The sequence below is a fragment of the Octopus sinensis genome, linkage group LG2 (assembly GCF_006345805.1).
Source record: "Octopus sinensis linkage group LG2, ASM634580v1, whole genome shotgun sequence".
NCBI lineage: Eukaryota > Metazoa > Mollusca > Cephalopoda > Octopoda > Octopodidae > Octopus > Octopus sinensis.
This window is the reverse complement of record NC_042998.1, coordinates 23417382-23430191: the sequence shown is the minus strand read 5'-3', so window position 1 is coordinate 23430191 and position 12810 is coordinate 23417382.

Here is a 12810-nt window from a genome sequence, read left to right as displayed (position 1 = left end):
TGCCAATTTAACCAATTATTATCGCGTACCGTGTGTGTGTGTGTGTGTTACTTTCCTTTTACCTGCTTCAGTTATTGGACTGCGACCATGCCGAGACACTGACTTGAAGTATTTAGTCAAACAAATCGACCTCTGTCGAACCGCTAGTTACGAAAGCGTAAAAAAAACCCAGCACTTGTCAAACGATGTGGGGACCAAAGGCGAAGGTAAAGAATACGCACACCCGCGTTTAGTGTTGCGGTTAGGGTTCAGGTTAGGGTTACGCCGAAAACGTAGTTACGCACACAGAATAGAAAAGGATAAATATGCGATCCCCATTTGGGACTTACCGAAGAATTTATCATAATTTCCAAAATAATTCACATATGAGGAAAATTTAAATATCATATATTATTTTAACTCCTAGGACACCTGGCAAAGCCCAAAAATATGAATAAAAAAATTTGGCATTTAATGGGTTAAGAGAGGGCACATCAGTACGCTGCTAATGTTTTCTGCAATATCATAATTCGTATTAGCTTCATTAGAATGAATGGCGGGAATTCAAGTTTTCGACTCATCGAAAGTGAAATTTTTAGCAAAAGTAAAAGCTTCTAACACCGATTCCACCCAAAGCAGGGATGTTTTTTTTTTTTTTTTTTGCTTCTAGGTAAAATGACATTATTTTCGAAATTTTTTGTTACACTGATTAGAACGAAAAGTTAATTTTCATTTCCCTTTTAGGTTTACGTGTGTGTGTGATGAAAGAAAGAAGAGGCATCTAGGCTAAGTGTACAAGACACCTCCCCACCTCTGAACACGACTTTATTATTAGGGTGCCACGGGTGCTCATTTTCAGCCGATCGCAACGGGAATTGAAATGCTTGAGTCACCACTCGATCTAACGATCATGAACTTAACGTCCCTAATCACTAAGCTAGGATCTTTTCCTTTTGAACGGCACATGTCAACATAATTTCTAGTTAAATAAGCACTTTAAAACTTCGTATACTGGTAGAATGTGTCAAAATAAAACATTTTTTTCTCTTGGCTTTCTTGATAAAATTGTAATTCGTTTGTTTAACGTAGTTTAATTTTTCGAATTTTAACCAATGAATCGCCTCTAATTGAGCTAAAATCATTTGCTGCTTCTAAAACTAAAACAACTACGTTAAACAAACGAATTACAATTTTATCAAGAAAGCCAAGAGAAAAAATGTTTTATTTTGACACATACTACCAGTATACGAAGTTTTAAAGTGTTTAGTTAACTAGAAATTGTGTTGACATGTGCCGTTCAAAAGGAAAAGATCCCTAAGCTACTCGAGGCTAATATTAATTTTCTGTTTTAGCCTGTTTAACAAGGTGAGTCATAAGCTTTGAATTTCCCCTCCCCCAACCACACACACACACACAAGTTACCACTTTTATCGAGTATTTTGATTTCCCGATGTTCGCATTGTTTCTACACTCCATAAAAACAGAAGACTGTGCTTAGTCAACGCGAAGTAATTGTAATGAAATTTTAATGAAGAATATTTAGTTTCAATAATTCGAGTATTCTTTCGAGTATTAAGATTTTGCTCATCTGCTTTAAAAAAAAATTAATTTTGAGTCATCTCATTTATTATTTATAATTTCTTATATTATGCATGTGATTGTAATATGTTGAAGAAATGCAAAAAAAAAAAAGAAAAAGGTGTAGGAGTGACTGTGTAGTAAGTAGCTTGCTTACAAACCACATGGTTCCGGGTTCAGTTCCACTGCGTAGCACCTTGGACAAGTGTCTTCTACTATATCCTCGGGCCGGCCAAAGCCTTGTGAGTGGATTTGGTAGACGGAAACTGAAAGAAGCCCGTCGCATGTATGTTTATATATGTGTGTATATGTTTGTGTATTTGTGTTTGTCCCCCCCCCCCAACATCGCTTGACAACTGATGCTGGTGTGTTTACGTCCCCGTAACTTAGCGGTTCGGCAAAAGAGACCGATAGAATAAGTACTAGGCTTACAAAGAATAAGTCCTGGGGTCGATCTGCTCGACTAAAGGCGATGCTCCAGCATGGCCACAGTCAAATGACTGAAACAAGTAAAAGAGAATAAAGTGCTGGATTTTACCAAAAATGTTAGAAACACAGCTGCTTCAGCAGTAATATTTGATTTATCTCCCTTGCATAAGCAACTTTTATCCTTTACTGAATATTGGTGGCAGACATAGCAGAGAACTGATCCAAATGAATTTTTGCTATATAACATTATGCCCTGAGTTCAAATCTCTCTAAGCTAGACTTTTCTCTTTAGCCTTCGGAGCTTGATAAGCAAAAGAAGTATTAACTATATATGCATTAGTTATATATAATTCTCACTTCAATAATTAGTAACATGGCACCAAGTTAAAGAATTTTATTTCTTTCCTTTCTGTTTTATCTAATTATTAGCAGTATCGGCCGGCGTTGCTCGGTTTGTTTCGACCCTTTAGAATTGGAATTTTTGAACAGTAAAAATCTTGCATTATGTAGCTTGTTATTCTCTTTAAGTCAACATTTTTCTGATTGAAATACACCGAAAAATGGCGACACAGCAGTAAAAGAAAATCGTAAAAAATAGGGATTTTCATAGAAAAAAAAAGCACCTTTTTGATGTAAATAATTATTGGTGTTAACATGGTCCGATTTGAATTTTATCTTCTACGGAAGGAAGAGCAAGCCTTCTTCCATCATATTCTCAATTTTGGTCAACTTGCGCTGCAGGGTCTCGGAGGAGATAGTGTTAGTTGAAGGCTACCAAACCTGCCATACACAGACAACTTCAGCTTTATATAGAGAGAGATGTCCTGAGTTCAAATCTCTCTAAGCTAGACTTTTCTCTTAAGCCTTCGGAGCTTGATAAGCAAAAGAAGTATTAACTATATATGCACTAGTTACATATAATTCTCACTTCAATAATTAGTAACATGGCACCAAATTAAAAAAAATTCTTTCTTTCCTTTTTGTTTTATCTAATTGTTGCTGTTGCTTAACCCCAGGTCAATATTGATTGAACAGATCTATCATCAAAGTCTTTCTATCCTTGACTACCCCGTCTTTCTTTGCCTTTTCATTTGAGTGCTATTTTATGGGGAAGGTTCTTCATTTTTTTTTTATCATTACCTTCAAAGGACCACAATATAGATTTGTTTTGTTTTACTCGTGAAATTAATCATTATATCTACTTAAAACTTATCATTTGTTACGTCCAGATTTATATTTCTCCCCTGTCATAAATAACGTAAATAAAGTGATACCAGAGATAATCTATCTCTTTACAAGCAAGATATGGGAGAGCCGAGATTTTGACGTAATTCGAATGCTCTTTCAATTCACATACAACTCTAAAGTCCACCAGAGAAAGACATCACCAACATTACATAATAATCTAACGGTAAAAATGAGGACTGGCTCAATGTTTTGATTTTTTTTTTTTTTTTAACCTAGATTATCATTCGATTCTGACAGAGGTCAACTTTCCTCTTTTTCTGTTAGGAAAAGTCTTTAAAAAAATATCAGTATTTTACTGACTTCGATCCATTTGATATTTCTCCTTCAGTTAAATATTTTGAGATTAAAAAAGTCAAGCTGAAACTCCTCGTTACACACTGTTTCAAATTGTTTGGCCCCAAAAAACATTTGATCGAGCAAACCTATTGATCAAAAGCATTTTCAGTCAAGACTATGTACATATTCAAATTTAGAACATTGTTCAGTGTTTATATATACACATATATATATAAGAAATATCAGCTAAATCCCCTTAAAATCATATTTTACCCTTTATATATATAAATATATATATATATATATATATTATATATATATATATATAATAAAAATAAATGCACCCTTTTAAAGCCTAACCAGGCTCATGGGCCCGGTTTCTATGGCGTATGTGTTCCCCAGCTGGACGGGACGCCAGTCCATCATTTTTGCCAGCTAAGTGGACTGGAGCAACATGAAATGAAGTGTTTTGCTCAAGAACCCAACGCGTCGCCTGGTCCAGGAATCGAAACCACAATGTTACGATCATGATGCTGACACCCTAACCACTAATCCACGCGCCTCCACACACACACACACACACCACACACACATACCTATATATATATAGGTATATAAGAGATCCTCTTACGTGTTCGCAAACCCTGTTAGAAATATCAGCTAAATCTCCTTAAAATCATATTTTGCCGTTTACATATATATATATATATATATATATGCAAACACGTAAGAGGATCTCTCGTTACACTGAATAATTCCAACAAACTTCAAGTTTCAAGTCTTTACTTATCACGTTGATCGAGAGATTACTATTGAACTAATGGCTTGAGTGATAACATTTTTTTAATGCATATGATAGATTTCCGCTGTAGATATTATTCATATTTGCTCGATGTAATTCAGTCATTTGAAAATAAAATAAAATAAAATAAAATACTAAAAAAGAAGCAAAAGGTTAAAATTATTTATCGTTGCTTCTAAGTACTAGATCAGCTTTGATTGAGTAGATCTTATGACCAGATCTGTTTTAGCAATAACCATTCATCTTTTTCGTAATAATAGTGTGTATATTTATTTATATTATCTAATGTGTCCTTTTTTAAGAAGACAGAATATGATTTCAGTGAAATTTGATCGGTATTTCTAGAAAAACTCTGCTGACATGTAAAAGTAACTTTATTGGCTTTTGTTGGCTTGACGAAGTTTTGTAAAATCTAGTCACAGCATACGCTGGTTGTAGTTATCTCCCTTTAAACTATTCAGCTTAAAGTAGAGAAGCGGCTTTAAGAATATTCTGCTTCACTCTTAGAAAATGGACCGAGAAGCGACGATTTCGTTATAATTTAGAAATCTATTTTTATGATCTTTATTTAAGAATATATTTGAGAAAATTCCAACTGATTACCAGATATTTCGTTCGTTTATCTTTCTTTTTTTATTCTTCATAAACTAATTTTTTTTCAATAATAGTTACTCTTACTCTTTTACTTTTTTCAGTCATGTAACTGTGGCCATGCTGCAGCACTGCCTTTAGTTGAACAAATTCACCCCAGGACTTATTCTTTGTAAGCCTAGTACTTATTATATCTGTTTCTTTTGCCGAACCGTTACGGGGACGTAAACACACCAGCATCGGTTGTCAAGCGATGTTGGGGCAGGGGACAAACACAGACACACAAACATATACACACACATACATATATATATATACATATATACGACGGGCTTCTTTCAGTTTCCGTCTACCAAATCCACTCACAAGGCTTTGGTCGGCCCGAGGCTATAGTAGAAGACACTTGCCCAAGGTGCCACGCAGAGGGACTGAACCCGGAACCATGTGGTTGGTAAACAAGCTACTTACCACACACCCACTCCTACGCCTACATTTTATTAATAAAAAATTTAGATGATTTAATAATTACATATATCACACGTATGTATGTGATACATATATATAATGCAAAACCACATTAAAAATATAAATCCAAAACCGAAAAAAAAACCATAAACATGAGTAAAGAAAAATAAAGAAAAAGAGCGTAAAAACATCAATTCAACCGTGAGTGCTTCAGCTGGTTGCACACCACTAAGTTCAACAGAATTTTTATATGATTTCAGATCATGAGTTAACTGCTTAGCGATTAATTCACCAGACCTATAATGAAATGTATTCCAACCATATCTAACTCAAAAACTGTGTACCCAAGACAACATTATCCAATATGTTTTCCTTTACTTCAAGACATGGTGTATAATTTAAAGGAGACTTGGGGGCTATTTCTAGTCTGTCAAAAACCCACCAGGAAGCTAATATACCATGCTTGTATTTCAATCAAAGCCATACAGCAATGATAGGTGAAAACCGGTTGCTGTGAATTTTGTTAGAAAAGGTACAGATGGTGACTCCTTTAAATTCTCAGACTAACCATAAACAGGGGCTTGACTCAACTCTTCAAATCACTCAGATTCGAATGAATATTAATATTAAGCTGAAACAATATCCTGTGTTGCTTTAAATTTGTCGCATTTATCAATAAGGTTCTCCATTAGGACTAATAGGCCTTATACACCATTGTTTTTCTAGCGTCTTATCAACCAGAACAATTAGCATTGAAAAACTGTTAATCTCATAATGGGTGAATAAAAGCCAGATTTATTTTGTAGCAGGGATTCTTAACCAAAATACTTAGTAACCAGTTCCAGTTATGCTTCACAGCTGAATCACAGTAGTTTCATGTGATTGGTCTATTAACCCTATGGAAATTGTAGCTGTGATACCAGTGCCGGTGGCACGTAAGAAAACCATCCGAACGTGGCCGTTGCCAGTACCGCCCCGACTGGCCTCCGTGCCGGTGGCACGTAAAAAGCACCATCCGATTGTGGTCGTTGCCAGCCTCGTCTGGCACCTGTGCAGGTGGCACGTAAAAAACACCCACTACACTCACGGAGTGGTTGGCGTTAGGAAGGGCATCCAGCTGTAGAAACACTGCCAGATCAGACTGGGCCTGGCACAGTCTTCTGGCTTCCCAGACCCCAGTTGAACCGTCCAACCCATACTAGCATGGAAAACGGATGCTAAACGATGATGATGATGCTCTGTGTTTCTTTCAATTACTTTAAATATAACGAAGAATTTAATAAAATAACTTAGTTATCATTAAGTTAGTGTTAGGAATATAAATTATGACTAAGGTTTGGTGGAAAATTTTAATTCAAAACTTATGAAAACAAGACATTTGTACTAGAGAGCCAAAGTCAGTTTCAGCCGGATTGGTATCGAGAGGGTTAAGTAACTAATCAGTGTCAAACCTTCTTGAATTTTCTTCTTGTGCCCTGTAATAAGCCACTTTTGGTGCCTAAACTCTTTGCAGACTATTGAGAACAGCCAACTCATTCACACATCTCACCTCTTGCCAAATAAAATTTTAAGACAGCTGGGATTCACCTTTGACAATGTTGTAAGTCATATGTATGGTCACTATAGAAGATCATCAAGAACTGTGATGCATAGCATTTGTAAATATTTTGAAGGTTCCGTTTCTATGTTGCATTTTCCCATGATACCCGTAATGACTGTGCCTTACTGCAGTCAGTGTGACTAGATTGCCAGCACACCTTTTTGTGATATTTCTGTTCAATGTCCTTCATCATAAAGATAGTTCATGTTGGTATGAAGTGTCTTAGGCAGTGCTTTTCAAACTTTTTGATGAAGCGGAACCCCAAGGAAACATTCCACTGGCTCGAGGAACCCCTGTGCAATAATTTAATTGTCTTATGCACACATATCTGCACAGGAGAATTAAAAGTTACTGCCGATTTTAGCAGTTTTGTAACTTCTTGCGGAACCCCTGGACTGTACTGGTGGAACCCTAAGGTTCCGCGGAACTCTGGTTGAAAACCACTGGTCTAAGGTGTGTGGATGAGAGTTGTTTTAGGAAGGCTGAAATGCAGATGCCTCTGATGGGAATCCAATAAGATTCGAAAACTGATTAAGGTTTATTTTTTTCTTTTATTCTTTTACTTGTTTCAGTCATTTGACTGCAGCCATGCTGGAGCACCACCTTTAGTCAAGCAAATCGACCCCAGGACTTATTCTTTCTAAGCCTAATACTTATTCTATCGGTCTCTTTTGCTGAACTGCTAAGTCACGAGGATGTAAACACACCAGCATTGGTTGTCAAGCGATGTTGGGGGGACAAACACAGACACAAAATTACACACACACACACACATATACGTATATGTATTTTGGATTGGAAGCACTCCGTCGGTTATGACGACGAGGGTTCCGGTTGATCTGAATCAACGGAACAGCCTGCTCGTGAAATTAACGTGTAAGTGGCTGAGCACTCCACAGACACATGTACCCTTAACGTAGTTCTCGGGGATATTCAGCGTGACACAGAGAGTGACAAGGCCGGCCCTTTGAAATACAGGTACAACAGAAACAGGAAGTAAGAGTGAGAGAAAGTTGTGGTGAAAGAGTACAGCAGGGATCACCACCATCCCCTGCCAGAGACTCGTGGAGCTTTGGGTGTTTTCGCTCAATAAACACTCACAACGCCTGATCTGGGAATCAAAATCTTGATCCTATGACCGCAAGTCCACTGCCCTAACCACTGGGCCATTGCGCCTCCACGTATATGTATATATATATGACAAGCTTCTTTCAGTTTCCGACTACCAAATCCACTCACAAGGCTTTGGTCAGCCAGAGGCTGTAGTAGAGAACACTGGCCCAAGGTACCATACAGTAGGACTGAACCCGGAACCAGAAACAGTTAAATTAACCCTGCTTATAATGGTACTGTACAGGTTACATATATCATACCATACCTTGATCCTGTGTGGACTGAGATCCCCGTTGATATTTAAAATAAAGTGTTAACACTTACAGTATGTAAATTAGTAGCTCTAATTATCTGTAGCTATTGTAATTGTTGATTATATAAACAGATTATCTGCTTGCTTTTCTGGGATTGGTCAAATTGATGTAGATGGCTCTGATAAGAATTTTATTGGATTCTCATTGTAAAAAATCAATTAAGGCAAAACAGCAACATTAGCTCCGTTTATAAAAGTACTATTTAATCTGTGTGAGAGTATCACTGTGATATGGAAACTCTTGGAGACAACAAAACACTGAAGGCATCAGAATTGATAGAATGCTGATGATCTCAGCCAGCCAATTTGACATGTGATGTGGCAGAAAAGATTAGCAGGAGATTTGTGTGATAACCAAACTCTTCTGTCACTTATAAGGTGGTGGAAATGAAGGTGAGCTGGCAGAATCGTTAGCACGCCGGGCGAAATGCTTAGCGGTATTTCGTCTGCTGTTACGTTCTGATTTCAAATTCCGCCGAGGTCGACTTTGCCTTTCATTCTTTCGGGGTCGATAAATTAAGTACCAGTTAATGTAATCGACTTAATACCTATGTCTGTCCTTGTTTGTCCCCTCTATGTTTAGCCCCTTGTGGGTAGTAAAGAAATAGGTGATACTTTAGTGGGTAGAGAGTCAAACCTGGTCACCCTTCATAGAAGATGGATCATGCTGTCGCATGTTGTACATTTTCATTGATTGGGATAATGGGTGATGAAGAAAATGACAACGATGACACTGTAATTGTTGTAATTGCTGATGATCATGAGGATAATAACAATAATGATGATGATGATGATGATACTGAAGATAATGGTGCTAAATAAATTAAAAGTCATGCATACTAACACATATTCACATACAATATCACAGTCATAAAAAAAAAAAAAATCACATGTATAAACAGACTCGTTAGAAAATCAATATTCATTGACATTTCTGTGACACTCGCTGGCCTTAAAATAATGTACCAGCATCTGTCTTAAACTAAACAGATTTTTTTTCCATTTATTTGTTTTGTTTTTATACATATTCCATAGAGATTGCAAACATTGCAGATTTCCAAAATGCAACATTTATCAGAGAAGCTCTAAATGTACTTACACCAAATCCATATAAGTGGAAACACACACACACACACACCACACACACACACACACACACACACACATGCACAAAATTTGGTATGATCCAAGGCTATGTATGGTACAAGCTGCTTGTCCAAAATGCTGAGCATTGTTGGGTGGGGGGGACCTTGTGACTTATTGATTGTAAACTTCTTCATTAATCAGTCATGCTGTAGCAATAGAAATGAAATTTAGTTGATGGAAACTGTTAAAGCCTATTGGACGGTCTCATATTGTCACACTGTGTCATGCTGATTCTTGGGGAATGTTCAGCCACCTACATTAAGGTAAAGAACAGGTATGGTAACCAGTTGGTTAGAAATGGCAGCAAAATTCCCCACCTTCCAACCACTTCTTATCCTCTTAAAAAAGGATACACTGGGTAATGTTGTGTTTAATACATTGTCTGAAAATACAATGGAGTTGTCATGGCTGGAATGCTTCAATTCTAGATCAACTTGGTCAAAGTTAACTTGGGTCAAAAGAACAACAATACTCTATCCCAAATTTTGTATCAAGACACCCTGTACTGGCACAACATAAAAAGCACCTGTGCTGGTGCCACGTAAAAAGCATCCAGTACCCTCTGTAAAGTGGGGTTGGCATTAGGAAAGGCTTCCAACCATAGAAACCTTTCAAAACACAAGTGGAGCTTGGTGCCAGCTCCTATCAAACCTTCCAACCCATGCCAGCATGGAAAATGGATATTAAATGTTGATAATGACATCAATGATTTGTCAGCAAGTTAACCATCCAATGCTATTGTTTTGGACAGTGTGCCATCTAATGGTGTAAATAATCTCCGCATCATCTGATAAGAGTTTTACTTGATTGGCCAATGAATATAAGGACTTGGTATAATCTGAGCTGGCAGAGTCGTTAGCATGCTGGAGGAAATGCTTAGCGGTATTTCGTCTGCCACTACGTTCTGAGTTCAAATTCCGCCGAGGTCAACTTTGCCTTTCATGCTTTCGGGGTCGATAAATTAAGTACCAGTTTCACACTGGGGTCGATGTAATCGACTTAATCCCTTTGTTTGTCCTCTCTACGTTTAGCCTCTTGTGGGTAGTAAAGAAATAGTTATAATCAACATTCCCTATCTCAGATTGTTTACTGTCAGCATTTTACCAGTTTTGTTTAATTTGTGCTGGAAATGCATAAAAGGCTCCCATACTGGTGCCACGTACAAAGCTCTCTGTAAACTCTTTAAAGTGGTTGGAATTAGGAAGGGCATCCAGCTGTAGAAAACATATACCATAACAGACAATGGGGCTTGGTGTAGCTCTCCAGCTTGACAGCTCCTTGTCAAATCATCTAACCCATGCCAGCATGGAAAATTGATGTTAAATGAAAATGATGTTGGTGGTGATGATGATGATGATGATGATGATGTTTTGTTGTTCCAAGGTATTCACACTTCTACATGCATGGCTATGTGATAAAGAACTTCACCTTGCAACTAAGTTTTTTTTTCTCTTTTTTTGGTTCAGTCTCAAGTATCTTCTATGAAAGCTTCAGGTTGACTGTGTCCTTACGATTGAAATTTGGAAACTTTGTCAGAAGGATTCTCCCTTAATCGATATTAGACTTAAGTCATCTCTTGGTTTAGCACCACCACCACCAGGTTCTTGTGCATCTTTAGTGGAGACCAATCTGCGGTTAGCATTCAGATCAGAACTCCAGCCTAATACTAATAACCTGGTGTTGAAACTTAGAATAAAGCGTCAGTTGAGTACAGAACAAAATATGAAATTAAATAAATGACAAGCTCTGAAGAAACGATAAGGTGATGCACAAACAATGAGCTCTGAGTGCACTGCATTATATGGCAGAAACAGCTGTAAGCTAATGAAGTTCATAACATAACCTTTGTGTTTCCTTGTCATTTAATATGTATGTATAAATATATAAGTGTATGTACATATACAAAAGCCCAAAAAAAAACCCATAAATATCAGACTGATCATAGTCTAATTACTAGTCTATTCTTTTACTTGTTTCAGGACTTATTATTTGTAAGCCTAATACTTGTTCTGTCGATCCCATCCAGTTTCTGTCTACCAACTCCACTCACAAGGTTTTGATCAGCCTGAGGCTGTAGCAGAAGATACTTGCCCAATGTGCTCTGCAGTGGGACTGAACCTGGAACCATGTGGTTGGGAAAGTAAACTTCTTACCACACAGCCACTCTTGCACCTATATGTATATATATGTGTGTATATATATATATATATGTGTGTGTGTGTGTGTGTATATATATATATATATGTATGTATGTACATATATATGTATGTATATATATATATATATATATATGTGTGTGTGTGTGTGTATATATATATATATATATATGCGAACTCTTTTACTTGTTTCAGTCATTTGACTGCGGCCTTGCTGGAGCACCGCCTTTAATCGAGCAACTCAACCCCGGGACTTATTCTTTGTAAGCCCAGTACTTATTCTATCGGTCTCTTTTGCTGAACCGCTAAGTGACGGGGACATAAACACACCAGCATCGATTGTCAAGCAATGCTACGTGGACAAACACAGACACACATATATACATATACATATATACGACGGGCTTCTTTCAGTTTCCGCCTACCAAATCCACTCACAAGGCATTGGTCGGCCCGAGGCTATAGCAGAAGACACTTGCCCAAGATGCCACACAGTGGGACTGAACCCGGAACCATGTGGTTGGTAAGCAAGCTACTTACCACACAGCCACTCATGGGAAGTCAATAATTATTTATTATTAACAGCAAATTAATAATCAGTAAATATTAAATTCATATGACCTGAGTATAATACCTTCAGAGGGGAAAAAATACAACCTTTAATGTTTTATGTGTGTTTATGGCTTCATTATAGAAGACTGAATATACATACAAATATATATATATATATACATATATATAAAAGGATTAAATTATTATTATAAAATAATATCAGTGGTCAGTATGCAATTAAAAACCATAGAGGTAAAAATCAATATAGATTTATAATTATATATAAAAATATATAATCGTACTGAACGGTACTGGAAAAAAGTACCAACATGCTAGAAATAGAAGTCAAAAAGACTCTACCTATTTCACTCTTTTTCTCACACACACACACACACATTTATATATTCAAGCCAGTGTAAACGAGATTTAGATGTGTATGGTTACACTAAACTTTTTTGAGGATCGTACTAACACTCTGGATTAAGGTGGAGAGGGACATAAGCCAATCACAGCAGAAAATATAGGCCTGGTCGATTATAGGTGACGAAGCTCAATAACAACA